The 16,690-nt window shown below is 39.8% G+C and overlaps 1 pseudogene across 1 annotated transcript in view; it reads left to right on the forward strand.

The window, feature by feature from the left end:
• The window catches only part of LOC306878052 (activating signal cointegrator 1 complex subunit 3-like), a 223,968-nt pseudogene that overhangs the window by 145,112 nt on the left and 62,166 nt on the right, over positions 1–16,690 (forward strand). The window contains exon 13 of the transcript in view: positions 8,732–8,866. The product of the transcript in view is annotated as an activating signal cointegrator 1 complex subunit 3-like (transcript). The remainder of the gene's footprint in view (positions 1–8,731; positions 8,867–16,690) is intronic.

A 16,690-nucleotide genomic window follows, 5' to 3' on the forward strand; every position in this document is an offset into this window, starting at 1 on the left:
GGAAGCTTCATCGCCGTGGACTGGGTTCCGACCTGGGATCGGAGACTCTCCAGAGATCGGTGGTGTCTGGGAGCTCCAGAGGTTGATGGCGTCTGATCCCAAGCCGGAACAGCGTCTTGAGCGTGTCACCATCTAAGGAGCTGGCGAGGGCGAGCGGCACGAAAGCCTGGGCAAAGTCGAAGGGTCCCTGGGTGGCTTCTGGCAGATTAATAAAGACTGCTAACTCCTCCATCTCTTCTGTTAAGGTCCGATCTTCTGTTATAGATGCAGCCGGACACAAAGGTAAGTGTAACACACAGTGACTTTATTTGCAGAGATCGTGCAGTGGATGAGTGCAGCTGGGGATGAGAGGTGAGAGTTCGAAGAGGTTTGGGATGCCAATGGGGAAGGAACTGAGTGTTGTCTTTGTGCTTTCCAGGAGCGAGGATCGGGGCGACAGAGAAACTGACCACGGAGAGGAACAATCTGGACACAGGGAGACAACAGGACGGAGAACAGGAGGTAAGTACAACAGGTAAAGGATAGGAGGTAATACTCATCGAGTTTGGCTTGCAGGAATGGAGTCCACGTTGGATCAACGAGATCGGACCCTGAGTGACTGGAGGTGAGTGCTTTTATGTGATCCTGATGACGGTGGTGATAAGGAACAGGTGCGCATGATTAGTAAAAATGTGCAGGTGAAAGTGATCGTGATGACGGTGGAGACGGGCCATTCTGTGACAGTATGTGTGTGTGTGTGAATTAATTTATAATCATATAAATCATGATTATAATTTTATAATCAACCTTGCTGACTCTGTATCGACTTTAAACTGGTGTAGCAGACATTTTTTGTCCGATTCCAAAAAATCACATCATTTTGAAGGTCTTTTAATGGAGAATGTGAAAATATAAACAACTAATTTGTCAAATTTGCTCGACTCGTTTTGTCAGCACAGGTCACATTATTCTCGGGAGGAAGCACGTGTGGAGACGCTAAATGACAACAACTCATGCGGGATGTTTCAGATGGTATGGCAAGTGTAAACACATGGATTGGATATGGGTTACAATTGAAAGAACGTGTAAACGGACAGCCAAAATAATCGGCTATAGACAACAAATCGGAATTGAGCATCAAGACCTGCAGTGTAAACGAGGCCTTAGTTCATGTTAGCACATTAAATTACACAGTTGCAACTTTTGATTTTAACAACATGTTATTAAATATTGAAATTACCTAAGATTAACGAATGTTTAGAATAATATTTCATTTATGCTAACTAATGAGTTAACTAATGTTAACTAATGAAGCCCTAATGTAAAGTTTCACTGAACAATAAAGAATCAAAACACTTTCAAACAATATCTAGGGCACGTTGTAGTCCAGATTAAAATTTAAAAAAGATTGAAAATAAATAGCCTGTTAAGTCTAAGGGCCCTATCATACAGTGTTTTTGCTAGTTTCAACCCGACGCAGTTCTCATTTTCCCGTCCTGCGCCGCGTTGTTTAAAAAGCAAATGCATTTGCACCCATTTGTGCGCCCTTGGGCGTGCTGGTCTAAAAAAGAAGTGTGTTCAGGCGCATTGTTGGCGCGTTGCTATTTTGAGGAACTGAAAATAGACTGCGCCATAGACCAACTCAAACCTAGTCTAAAGTCAATGGCTCAATTTTTTTTGATTATGTAAAGAGCGTGTTAGTAGAAAATGCGCCTCTGGGCTGGTCCACAATAACGCGTTCACTTTGCTTATTACACACAGGGACTTGCAGTCATTGTGTGTGTCAGAATTAGCCTACCTATTTGCTCGCACATGAACAGATCATTTTGCTCTCTGGAGACGCGTTCAGTCTGTGCGCTTTAAAATTCCGCCATTTAAATATTGAATCCGCCATGGTGCGAGCGCAACTCTCTCTTAAAGGGAATGGGAGATGAGACTCTGATTGGTTTATTGCAGGTTATGCCCAAAACCACACCCATTACTCATTAAGAGAATAGGGACAACACTTTTAGACCATGCGCCGGGAGCGCCAACCATTTTTCCCAATCGTTATACTAGCAAAAGTGGACTCGGAAACTCCCTAAGTGCACCTGCGCTGTGTGCTTTAGACCATGCGCTTAGACTGTTAAAATAGGACCTTTAATCTTTAGTATTTGTCGTTGTGATGAACACTGTAACGTAATAAAAAACGTAATATTAATATGTAATTTAAAGAAATAGTTTAATTTAGCTCAAAGGGAATAATTTATGATTTTATAGGGATTTGAACAGACTCACTGTTACGGCGATTCACTGAACATTAACTCTGCACTGGATATTAAAATCCAAAATATAGTGAAAACACTATTAAATAGCACAGTAACAAGTTCGGCAGATTAAGACATTAACTTGTGAGCACAAAACACAAGATACTTCTCTTTTCAATATAAATAAGATTTTATTTATATAAACCTAAGATATAAACTAATCTAACACATGAACACAAGCATTCACACGTTCACAAGTATACTTTTGAACATGATATATATAACAAGACTATGATACATTTGACAAAGAATTGATTGGAAGAAACATTTAAAGCATGATTTTTCAAACTCATACATACCAAACACACATCTGAATCCTTCAGCTATTCAATAATGATTAAAAAGACATACATAATATTTGATTAAAACATAATAGTCTAATATGTGGGTTACAAACATAATATGGGGTTCTGCATAGAAATGTCATTTTAGGATGATTTTATGTGCATATGAAAAAGAAAGTCTTTGTATAGTTCTATGGAGAACGAAGGCATGTTCTTTAGACAAAGGAATTTTGGTTTGGTCTGTCTTCTATGTGGGGGAGAAGTCAGTCTAAGGAAGCTCATGAATTCAATCGTGGAACACGTGATGGCCATCTCTTCGACCATCAGTCTTGATTATTTGCCCCAAATTTGACGGTCTCCTTCTTGAATTGGAATTATCAATGTGTTCTTTTGAAGAAAGAGGCTTGCTGGTTAGTTTGCTTGCTTCAGACGAGTTGGAGCTAGGAATCTGATTTACGACGTCCTGTTTCCTTGGGCCTCTCTGTGGGATTCCAGCTCCTCGTGTTTCAATGTTCTGATCGCATCTTAAATTTGTCTGATTCAGTCTCTGATATTCTATAACACCACAGCAAATACAAACATCTGAATGACTATTTCACCTCCCCCCCCACACTTTCCATCCTCTCCCCTTCTTGCTGAACGTGATCGATTTCGTAGGCGAAAGTGAAACTGATAAATCAGCACACATAGGAAAGCGATTGCACAGTTTAGCGAGCGTCAGCAACTGCACGCGATCACAGATTGCACGCTTCCCACCCGAACCTGCAAGCTAGCCGGTGTTTTCAGAAAGCAAGTGTGTTTATCCACAGTGGAGAGCGCGCACGTACACATGGTTGCCAGGTTGACAAATATAAGTATCACACTTAGCAGATATTTCCGTATTGCGCAAGTGGGAAGCTCTGTTTCGGGGATTACGTCTCTTTATATCAGGCAACCTAGTAGTGTTCCTCTGCGGCCAGATTAAACATTGTTGTTAAACATTTTAAACGGTGTTCTTGAATTCAAATTAAGCTCGGTCCACTGGTGCACACGTGCCACAATATCGATACAGGGCCAGCTGATACTCGTATCGTCAAATCTCTGTGACGATACATCGTCGCATCGATGTATCGAACACAGCACTAGTGATATGCTTTACCGAATACCGGCACATGTCTAGTCCAGTGTGATGGTAAATAGGCTTTCCAACTAATGTAAATCAATATTTGCAAAGTATAATAGTAAACTTCTCTCACACACCTGTCATGCATTGTCCTGCAAAATCACATCTATGCCCTACAACAGAGCAATAACCAGGTGGTCACCCTAGTGCCCAGTGAGTCCATACCTTATGTGAAAAGTTGGGAGTGAGAACGCGTTGCATTAAAAAGTAGAGTATGGGAGTTATTTCAGGAAGAGGGTTATTTCTGTAGGATCAACAATAAAACACCCTGAGGTATTATTGAAAAGAACACTGAAGTACAGTCAAACAATGCCAAATAAATCCTTCATGCCTCTCATTGTCCTTCATTGTCATGTATTGTTCTTTTATGACTTTTCTGCTTTGTCACAGCAATCAGCTCATTAAATCTGTTTTCTAAAGAGTGTTTCCACATCCTTCGAGCCCCAAACAGCCCCAATAACCACATTTTCCTTCCCCTCTCTCTCACTCTCGCTGTGCTCTGAGGAAGAGCAGATTGCGGTGAGCGCTGGTGAGAAACATGTTGGCAGGTGGTCAAGGACATGTTTGTGTTTTTTGGAAGGCTGTTCTTAAATTAGCAATCATGAATTAATTAGCTACCAATTATCCACAGGCCCAAACAATTGTGATGAATGCCATAGCGCTGGCTCTGTTTCCAGGTACTGACTGTGGCAAAATACAGCCCAAAACAAACAGAACAGCGCTCAGCACATCTACACAGAGCGATTCAGTGTGGCACGGAAAATCACTTCTCCTCTGGCTTCAAACCCTCATTGTGGTATGTCTGAAGTGGTGCTCATTTGTCTTATTTTTTGTCTTATTTTATTTATTTATTTATTTGCATTGATTTTTTTTTTATTTTCCCTTGGACATAGTAAAAGTAATTAGATGACTTGTGCGTTAACAGAATAAAATAAATCATCAGATCATTAAATCCAGATTATTATTATTAATCTCAGTATTTTCCAATTTTGTTCTCACCAGTATTAAAATAAATATATAAATAAATTGTGTATATATATATATATATATATATATATATATATTATCTTTGGGTCATTAAATTAGTGAAAAGAGAAAAAAAATGTAATAATGCATATTTATAATATGTATAATAATACATATATGTAAAATATTTCAGTGTAATGTTTGTTTGTTTCATTATAAATTTTTAGCATAATGCTAGTACATATTTCATTTGATTAAAGGAAGAAACCTAATAATAAGCACATAAGTATTGTGACGAGTCGGCTGCCTCCCCCCTTATCATCATCACCACCCTGTCCCGTATTCGCCGCCCTTCACCAGGCTCCTGACGGGAGTGGGTGTGTGAGAGAGGAGGGGTGCTGAAACAGCCAGGGCTGGCGGCGTGTGATGAGGCGCACCTGATGTGAATAGAGCCTCATCACCGCCGCCGTTTAAATGCAAAGCGCGCCTCTCATCGGGAGACCGGTCTCTTCCCCGTGCATGCACGCTGGTGTCCTCGTGGGTCCAGGAAGGGCGCATCGAGTAGGACTGCCGCACCCGTTAGACGGCCGACGGGCCAGGATGCCGGGCCGTCGAGTCCCCCAGAAGCTCCGGGGGCCTAGGAGTAGGATGTCGCCGCTGGAAGAAGCCGCCGCCACTCGCTCCCGGACCCGAGAGCCACCGGACTCCGCCCCTTCCCTGGACCCTTCCCTCCTGAACACTGCCCTCCTTCACAAGCCCCGCAGCACGACGAGGACACCAGATCCCCTGTTTATTTTAGACACTTTTTCCCCCTTGGACACTATTTTGTTTATTTATTGTTTAATAAAAACCTCTCAGAGGCCTGACTGTGTCTGTCGTTTGCTCCTCTCACCACAGTATTTAACAAGAATTACTTTTGAAGACATGTTACGTTTTTTTTTTTTTGTGAGAATTGTATTTTTGTTATTCCTGTTATGGAAGAGCTAAGCAAAATGAAACATATATCACATTTAGTTTTTATTTATTTATTGAATGTTTCATTCAGATTAAATGTTTTCTGTTTGCTATCGTAAACAGAACAATTACTAATTGAAATCATTGAAGTTGATAATCATATTTTTATTTACATGGATAGTTCCTTCAACAACTAAACATTCTAACAACATTTGTTTTAATGTTTTACTTTACATGTAATGAATCTAAAATATATGAAAGTTTCACTCTTTGAAATAAGTTACAAGAAAAAATGAACTTTTTCATGATATTCAATTTTTTTTAGATGTACCTGTATGTGCAAAGAGAAAGTAGGTCCGATTATTATTATTTTTTCTCCTCTAGTGTCTCTCACACTGTCAGTTCTTTCAGTTAAAGGACAGTAAGAACACAGAGAGAGAGAGAGAGAGATAGGTCTTTTTGCGATCTCATAACTGTCTTGTTTTTCTGTTATTGATTGTTTTTGTCTGGCGTATTGACTGCTTTGCAAGGGCAGCCTGAGTGTAATAGGAAAATTACAACCCTATTTTGTCCTTTGACTAATATGGCACTGTGGCGGGAGGAGCAAACGACAGACACAGTGGGCGTGGCGTCAGGCCTCGGAGAGGTTTTTATTAAACAAAAATATTAAAATAAAGTGTCCAAAGGGGGAAAAGTGTCCAAAATAAACAGGGATCTGGTGTCCTCGTTGTGCTGCGGGGCTTGTGAAGGAGGGCAGTGTTTAGGAGGGCAGTGTTCAGGAGGGAAGGGTCCAGGTAAGGGGCGGAGTCCGGTGGTCGCACGCGCTCCCCTCCTGGTCCGGGGCGCGAGGGGCGGCGGCTCCTGCTCGCGGCTTCGTCCTCTGCTGGCCGCGGCACTTCTGGGGGACTCTACGGCCCGGCATCCTGGCCCGTCGGCCGTATCACGAGTGCGGCGTCATCTGGACTGTGGGTCCGGCGGCTCGCGTCTCTGGCGGCGGCAGGAAATCCCTCAACGCTCCCTTCCTGGACCCACGAGGACACCAGCGTGCATGCACGGGGGAAGAGACCGGTCTCCCGAGGAGAGGCGCGCTCGGCATTTAAACGGCGGCGGTGATGAGGCTCTATTCACATCAGGTGCGCCTCATCACACGCCGCCAGCCCTGGCTGTTTCAGCGCCCCTCCTCTCTCACACACCCACTCCCGTCGGGAGCCTGGTGAAGGGCGGCGAATACGGGACGGGGTGGTGATGACAATAAGGGGGGAGGCAGCCGACTCGTCACAGGCACATAGACGCCGCTCTGCCCTTCTGCACATCTGATGTGCTCACTGTGGATGGGGATTCTGCATTGTCAGTCTGAGAGAGAACAATCCAGAACTTAGAAGCCAAATGCGCTGGTTCACTTTTGCATGTAATAGACCCAGCATAATACTGAGTTTGTAAATAAGGAAAAAGTTTTTAATTTGTATGTTTCATTCAGTACTGAAACACACAGTATTAATAAGCAGTTCAATGCAGCGGCAAGGCCAGGAAAGTGGGTTCATCATGTGAACACATTTATTCTGTGCATCTTTATCCAGTTATATTATTTAGAATTTTATCAGTGTGGGTTTTTGAACAAGTTAATTAAAGCGTTAGTCTTGAGTTTCTAGTAGCTCAATACTTTCGGTTCAATACTGTGTGCTAAAATGTCTTACTTTGTGTTTTGTTTTAGTTTTTTTAACTTGTGCATGCCAGGCCAGTGGTTGCCAATGTCACTTTGTAAAGAATCACTATTTATGTTATAAATAACATTTAAAAACCTTGCACATGACGTCACCATTTTCACCTATCTCTGTTTTTGTAGTTTACATGGAGACGATACTGGTATTGTTTTCAAAAACTTACAATTTGAAATCTGTTTTACGAAGTTTGCATTATCAGGCCCCCAAAATTCGGTTGGGTTACACTTTATTTTAAGGTGTCCTTGTTACAGTGTAATTATTAAGTATTAACTACCATATACTTACTATATGTTTAGGGTTAGGATTAGGATTTGGCCTAGGGTTACTTACATGTAATTATGCATACTTTATTGTTATTATAATAGTAAGTACATGTAACGTGTGTAACAAGGACATTGTGTAAATGAAAGGCAAAATGCATAAAAAGTGTTTCGTTTTTAAATGGTGTCATGTAAATGGCTCATTAGATCAAAATTATTACCAATTCATTTTCAATCAAAATCTTTTTTGGTTAAGTGGTTAAGACTAATTTGGTTAAAATCTGATTTTGGTAAGACTTCTGTAAATTAGCACGCTCATAATTACCAGCATGTTCAAAAGGCAAAAATAAATAAAAAGGAAACATCCTTTCTCTGAGCCATATAATTAAGGGCGTTTATCTAGAGTAGATGCCATACTGAATTGTGATATATTTAAAAAGAGGCTGCAAAATATTGAAGATGTGTCCAAAATATTTTCAGGGAATCTTTCTTTCTGTCTTTCGTTTTCTATCACTTTAGATTGATACAGATTTCATAATTTGATTCAATTCTCAATTTACAATTTTTTTTTTTTTATATAATAGTAAGCATGTGTAACAAGGACACCTTAAAATAAAGTGTTATCTGCTGTTGTTGTATAAATGAAAGGCCAAAATGCATAAAAAGTGTTTAGTTTTTAAATGGTGTCATGTAAATGGCTCATTAGATCAAAATCATTACCAATTCATTTTCAACCAAAATCTTTACCTCATTTTAAATGATTTTCATCCACAGAAAGGAACGACATCATGAAACAGTAATTCTGGCCAAATTCAGAGACATTACAGATTTAAATGGACTTTTTCAACAGCTGATGTTTTCATGATCGAAAAGTATTTTAAAACGGTCTATTGCACCATATATGTAATGCATCAAGTATGAATTTGTTAGCTTAACATTTACGAACATCATACTTAAGCAGCACATTTCCTGCCTATGTAGAGTGTTTAAATTCAGTCATTTATGAAGTTCAATTTCTGTCCGGCAGCTCACTGTCAGTTGATTACCAGACCTCAAACGTAACCTAACCAAGTGCTGCTGTACTATCTGTTTGTTTTAGGTGATGGTGTTTGTACATGCCCACAACTCCACCATCCGCACCGCCATGAGTCTGATCGAGATGGCCAAGAACCGAGGAGAGCTGTCGTTCTTCCAGGTCGACCAGGGTCCGGACTACGGCCAGTGTGAGAAACAGGTAACATATCAAAGTACGGTTTCACACTGTGCTTTCCAAGCCTGTTTTCACCATTAGAGTTTAGTGCAAGGGTCTATTTAAAGATCCATGTTTTTTCTGGACAGTCGGCACCTCGCTTCTGAGGATAAATAGAATGATCTCTTCAGCGTTTGCTTTCCTGCGTATTTTATATCCATCATAGAGAACCTGCGTCGCGCTTCTGCTTAAGACAAAGAAATTCAGAGCAGGCTCTCTTCAGCCGGCCTCGGACGCAGCCAAACAAAGCGGTGTTCTTTATGAGCAGTTATTCACCGGCTCCGCAGGAGAGAAAAGTGAGAGAAATTGAGGTCAGTCACCTATTCTAGCAGCAGCGCTTTCTGAGAGAATGGTAAACACAGGCGGAAGACGTACCTGTGAGGTCCGAACGGGGGCAGACACTTTGAAATGAAACCTGAAGGCGATGCAGCACTAAACTTTTGGATGCTTCCCTATTAGCTGGAGTGGGTGTGCAATTAGAGCCCCCGCAGAGGCTGACATTCAAACACCGCTCGAGTGTGCCGTCCGGCTGCGGCGTTTGAAGATGCACTTAGACGCACTAGACGAGGACAGAGCCCATTCAAATGCGCTTTATGTTTTGTCAGAGGAATTGTGCTGCACTTTAATATTTGGAAAGTGTTTTTAAAGGTTCCAGCGAGCCTACTCGTGATGACTGTCGAGGTTTCTTGCACCAATAAAAGGCATCATTTTGATTCAAATTTCAAAGAATCTTACACCCTTTCTCTGATCCTTAGGACCTGAAAGCCATATTGATTTTTTTTATTTGGATGGAAAGGAGGCAGAACACTGGAGACGTGCCTTTCCAAAAAAAAAAAGATATTCAAGATCAAAAGACAAAAAAGAAATAAAAAGGGAACATTCTTTGTCTGAGCCATAGAATTAAGGGCATTATTTAGAGTAGATGCCATCTACTCTACTCTACTCTTTTCTTTCTTTCTTTCTTTCTTTCTTTCTTTCTTTCTTTCTTTCTTTCTTTCTTTCTTTCTTTTTTCCTTCCTTCCTTCCTTCTAGTGTTAATTTTGGCAGGCATTTTTGATTTAGTCTTAAGGTCTCTGCACACTGAGTCCGAAATTTTCGCATGCGTTTTTTTGCATTCGCAATCTTAAAAATTCGTCACGCACAGAGACCTTGCACACTGAGTCCGATGCGTTTTAATTAATCCGTTGCGAAAAAATTCGCAAAACTGCAGAGAGGAAGGTTCCACCTCTTTATCAAAGAGCTGCGGGATTATCTCGAGAGATTCAAAGTTTATTTCAGGATGTCAATGCCTCAGTTTGATACTTTGCTAGCGATACTGAATCCACATAATAAAAAGACCACCAATTTCCGTGAACCAATTTATCCTGAACAGAGACTGTCTGAGGTATGGACACACACACACACACACACACACACACACACACACACACACAGACACACACACACCGAACTGCGGCATCGGAAAGGTGCGCGCCAGGCATAAAAAATAGGCTACAGCAGTTCTTTATATTCTGTATTCGCAATTTGTTTGTCATAAAGTGCGCTGTGCTGCAAGACGAAGTGTATTAATTTGTCTGACACCGTTTTGGATTTTGGCTTTCGCTTGTACAGTGGCTCTGAATTGTCAAAACACCTTCTCAAAGCATCTCAATATGCTTTATACGGATGCGAAAAACGCAAAAAATCGAACCCGATCCGAATTTTTTTTTGACGGACGAAAATTTCGGAGGCAGTGTGCAAACGTGATTGACAAAACGTGAGGTCGTATTTATTTTTCAACGTGCGAAAATTTCGGACGAAAAATTCGGACTCAGTGTGCAATGGCCTTTAGTCTTTATCTTGAGACAAAAATGCTTTTAGCATTTAGCACAAAATTGCTGCACATTTTAGTCATTTGAGTCTTTCATAGTTTTAGTCGACGAAAAGTCATTGCATTTTTGTCAACTTTTAGTCAAACTGCAGTTACCAGCATTTATTTTGGTAGTTATTTTATATGTAGTCTTCAAACAAAAATAGACATTAATTCTTCTCTCTTTATACCAAATCAATTAAGCTTATGAGAAATTTGAATCAAGGATTGAATTTAGAAAAAAAATTAAAATAAAATATTTTTTTGGTAGAGATACAAATTAAACTATTTTTTCAGATACAGTAGGATTACTTAACAAGTATACATTTAACATATTTTGTTGGTTAACATTAATGACATATGTATTTAATTAGGACTACTGTCCCTTTAAGACGGAAGGTATGCATGTAATACTGACACACATTCAGTTTTCACTAGGGATCCACGATATTGGATTTTGCCGATATCCAATATGCCGATATTTTTCAACTCATTTTGGCCGATACCGATATATGTGACCCGTGTTGGCAAAATGAGTCGGAATGCGCAAATATTCAAAAATAAGTTATTTATATTTTCACATTCTCCATTAAAATACCTTGAGGATTGTTTAAAACTTGTAAATCAGTATTGTCAGCCCAGTCCTAATGCTAATAAATTTGTAGTTGTGATGTCATAACCATGCAGATTTCTCAGTCATTTATGAAGACTTGTGGTATATCGCTGCTGTTTTCCCCTTAAAGAGCAAGGTGAACACGATTTTCTGATTGTCAACATGTTATTGTGCTGTGTAAGCAGTGGTGATGTTCACACAGGTCCAGTGGTTAGGACTGACGGCGGGGGGGTTATTGGTTCCACCTGCCTGGTGTTGACTGTGTCCAGGTTTCATTAGTTACACACTGGTACTAGAAGAGCGTCTGGCCTCTGAAGAGGCCTGGGATAGATTTGACTGATCCAGACCTGTGCAGACAAGACAGATGGATCAATAAACAGCTGGACTCGACCCACTGCCACATCACCTCAGGTTCAGGCTGCATGCTGGGAACATTGGACCAGATGCATGTGTTTGTGTGTCTATATAGAGGTCTTAGCTCTCTATACGAGTGCGGTTTTTATACAAGAAATCTATCAGGCTGCTGTGGTTAACCATCTGCTAGCGGTGGGCGGTATGACCAAAATCTTATATCACGGTGTGAGTAATTTTATATATTGTATATGGTAACCATATATGCATCACAGAAATCCAACGCAAAATGCTTTATAACAACCAGAATTAAATTTTTTGATAATCAAGTGACTTGAATGCTTTACAAATGAAACTCATTTGATTATTTTCTTTCTTGATGCAACTTCAAAAACAGCTTCTAATAATGTAACACTCTACTCAAGACTAATACATTGTTCTGTGTCAGTGTTCTCTATTCTATATTAATTCTCCAAGTTATGACGGTTACAACAGATGTGAGTAGTGCATCGCCACATGAAATAACTAAAGAGCTCAAATTTAAATCAAATAAAGCTGCCTACAATGGAAGTGCTTGTCTGCAACACAGTTTGTAGTCCATAGTACTGTTGTCACAATGCCTTAAAAATATTGATCCCACATGGAGAAATTGCCATCCATAAAGACTTAAGGCCTGTTACTAGGGCTGCACGATTTGGGGACTATAACATAATAAATATTTGTGCCTTCCTTTCTTCATTTTAAAAAGTCTAACAGCTGAGCTTTTTATGGCAAATATCTGATTAAATATATTTTATTTGTAGGCCGCAGATTTATAAATGCATCTGTGAAACATTCAGTGCGTTTCCAAATGCGTTACGATCGATGCGAACTTGCAACACTTACAGAGATGAAGTGATTGTGTAAACCAGCATTTACTGCAAACCAAGCCGCTCCGAGACACTGAAATCACTGTTATCATGAGCTGCTCACGTACAAATGAACACTCTGGGGTTGAGTATGGCCACTTCTTTTTTCTACTTTAAGCATTGATTGCATATCATTTGTACGCCAAACACATGCGTATCATGCACGCCAAAGTCAATTTCTGTGTATAAATCGCACGCCAAATAGAAACAGAAAATCGTGCTATTGATATGCAGTTTCATGAGACCGGGCTCATTTTTTTTTTTTTTTTAAATGCCATATCTGTCACACATTTTTAGCAGCGCACAATTATTTGTTGTACCATAAATGTAACCAAAAAGTTTTTAGCAAAGTTTATGTAATGACTTGTTTGATAATATTTGTCTTTGTTATGTACTTTGATTTATGGAGTAATGTGGATTTCTGGACCTGAAAAAAAGGATTTATGTTAAAATAACAGAGTAATAACATTAAAGCGCTTTATGTGTGCGTTTGAAGAGGCTGTCAATCAGGCTCAGATATCTTAATGCATCCTCTAAGATAAGAGCCTCTATAAGTGCTTTTTCGCCCTGTGACTCCAAACGCTCGCTGGTAAAGAGCTGGAATCTCTAATTGTGTGTGTATATGTTTGTGTGACATTAACAAGCCGCTTGAGTGTGTTTATGGGTGTTAATACTAGTTAATCGGCTACACAAAAACAAAAATGCAGCGTGTAGAGAAATACTCTGAATTAATGATCTGCTTGCTTGTTTTATTAACATTTAATAGAATCTATTCTTCATTTAATTTTAGTGATTTAAGTCCTTTATGTTCATCAGGGCTGTTTTTAAAGTTTTAAAACTCTTTTCAATTTTAATATATTTTTATATTGTTTTGTTTTTTTAAGTTTTGTTTAATTCTGCAAACCTGTATTTTCAGTCACATGACCCTTTAGAAATCATTCTAATATGCTGATTTGGTGCTTAAGAAACATTTGTTATTATTATTATTATCAATGTTAGAAACAGGTATCCTACTTAATATTTCTAACAAAACTACAGTATTTTCTTCATTTTTTTCTTTACTGTCACCCTCTATATTTCTATCTTTAATATCATCTTTTATCAGTTTAATGTTAATTATTTTCATTAATTTATCTCTCTCCCTGTATATGTGTGTGTGTGAGATAAATAAAATCTTACTGTCCCCAAACTTTGAATGATAGTACATCATATTAATTAATCACTTTTGTATTTGCCCAGACTTAATATTTTGTAAATTGTTGAAGATTAGTGTAATATTTTAAGCAACACCTTGATATTTGCCCATATTTTTGTGCTGATGCATGTGAGTGTTTCCGACAGATACTAGAAGCCCATCTCTCAGGGTGATCTGCTTGAAGGACTCAACCTATTAATAGAAATGATGAATAGATATCCTTTCACATGCCCTCTGACTATTCATATCCCATTCACACGCCTTAAGCACAGAGAAGCTCCATCAGCAATGCCACGTTACAGTATTCAGTAGACAGCACCTCAGGTTATGTTTTTCCAACTATTATGTTTATGTAGGCGGCACAAGACATAGCAACATAACCAGCGCCATCACGATGAGTGATGTGCTTTACTGCGGATATGATCCTGTACCCTCAAAACCGCATGAGATTTATTGCAGTCAACTGATGGGTCACAGAAAGCCAGTAAAACCAATTACAAATGCAAAGATTTAAATGCAACTAATATAAATGTGCATTTATAATGTCAAAAATGGATTTATGCTATTCTAACCAGAAACAAAATGTGCACTATTTGAAATAAAAGAAAAGAAAGATAACTCTGTTTTGGGGTCTTCCTCACTGATCTGTCTTGCGTTAAAAGCATGACTTAGTTCAAACCCATCTGATGACCCCTGTCCCGCTCTGTCATGCACCCAGATTTCACTCTTTCAGTTCCGCTCCTGCGGTCTCCCACACAGCTTGCTGTCCCTGCGTCAGATCCTCCTCTCGCTCATCGGTGGATGAAAGGAGACACCTAGTGCTCAGACCAGCGATCCACACGAGCGGTACAGAGAGAGAGAGACGGCGCTTGCGTATTACAGGAGTGTGTGCCGATGATTAAAGCAGTCAAATGCCGTCATGGCAATCTGTGGAATCTGGCACGGACAGATCGGTGGGAGCTGTGAGGGATTTTTTTTGTTCTTCTCTGTGAAGGAAACATCAAGTATGACAGCAGGCCGTCTCTCAGACGGGAGAGTTTCTCTTTCTGTCTTCTGAGCCCTCTTGGCCCTCGTGGGATAGGTCTGCACGATTTAGCTCATTAATTTCTATTGTTTGTGCTTTCAACTATTTTTAACTTCTCTCTCCTGTGAGGATGTCGTTATTCAGTGCAGGACAAAAAGGCTTTGTTGTCTTGTCGGCACAATTAAGACAACCAAACGTCTCTGTGAAAGCATGAAGTAGAAGACTTCCAGGAAACAGCAGGAATGCACTTGGTTTTAATCTACTTGACCACAGTTAATAGAAATATGCTTTCATAAGTGTGTTATATAACAGTTTTTCCCTTTTCATTTGTCATTTTATTTTCCATTTTTCATTTACTTTGTATTCTTTTCTCATTTGTCTTTTGACCTTTTTTTCCTTTCTCTTTCACTTTACTCCATCCTTTTCTTGACCTCTTTCAAATTCCCTTCCCTTCCCTGTTTTTTTCTTCCTTATTCCTACTGCTTTCAGTTCATTTCCTTTTTCCTATCTTCATTCCTCATTATTTTCTTGACCTCTTTTCTTCTATTTCTCTTTCCCTTTCTTCGTTTTAAATGTTCCTTTCTTTTCCATTTACCTATTCCCCCATTTCCTTTTCTTATTGCTTTCTTCTTTTTTCCTTTTCATTTCCCAATTTTTTCCCCTTCCTTTCTTTTTTTCACTTTCCATTTCTATTATTTTCCCCCGTTCCATTTTGCTTTCCTTTTACTATTTCCTTTTCTTTTCCCAATTTTTACCTTACTTTCTATTTACATTCCTTTCCTTTTTACACTTTTTTTCTTTCTGCTTTCCTTTTCCTGTTTTCTTTTCCCCATTTGCCCATTTTCTCCTTACTTTCCACTTCCTTTCCTTTTTGCTTCCTTTTTTATTGATCAATTTCCCCATTGTTTTAGCCCTTCCAGTCCCCTTCTTTTTTCCCTCTCCTTTCCTTGTATAAACTAAACCTAGTTTCCACATTTGTAAGACAATATCAATCAAGTTGTGCATCTTTTTTTTCACTATCATTATTTCGCCAGTGTTTGGCCATTGTGACCATTACTCGGTAAATGACTTTAAGTTGTCTGTTTAAAGAAGTACTTAGTGTTTAATTCTATGTCATTGTGTATTGAAATTCCACTACAAGAGATGCATTTGTAACCAAACTGATAGTATGTTGTCAGCATTTTGGAATAGAGAGATGCAGCAGAAGTGGCAGAATGGATATTGCTAAAGCTAAGAAAATTACCACGTGTCAACGGTAATGAAAAAGAAAGGATGCGAGTGTCAGGTCAAATGCCCTCTAAATGCCCCTGTCAGAGTGGACGTATTAAGACTCTCTATGTGTCAAGTTGTCATTTAGGCAATGCTCATAGACTGTTTTAAATGTATTTTTTTCTACAGATTCTGAGCGTCATTTGAGAAGCAGAGGTCATTGTGTTTGCGATGGCCACAGGCTGCTCGCTCAGATCTCGTCACGTCTCAGTATCTATATCACCCCAGAGGTGCGTGCTGTGTCTCTGTGCGGTATGGCTACTGTCTGCTTGTGTTAAGGCAGAGTAATGGCTAATCAGCGCTGTCTGCCACGGCCGGTGGAAGGCAGCCCCGGCTTCTGCTTAGCGCGCAGGGAAATAATCTCTCTTCAGCGGCCCTTAATCAGCCTTGATCAGAGAGCCGATGCGCTGCCATCTTGAATCCAACCTCCGAACGTGAGCGCCTGCCCCAGCCTCACTTTAACTTACGCTCAGAAGAGCGCAGCATTAATACTCTCTGACACCTCAAAGCAAACCTTAGCGTTTCAATTAGAGCCTCCTGTGAGCCTTGCGCTGCCCTGGAGAACGTATGCCACTCCTCTCCATCTCAAACACACTCTTC

The sequence above is a fragment of the Barbus barbus genome (assembly GCF_936440315.1).
Source record: "Barbus barbus genome assembly, chromosome: 12".
Taxonomy (NCBI): Eukaryota; Metazoa; Chordata; class Actinopteri; order Cypriniformes; family Cyprinidae; genus Barbus; species Barbus barbus.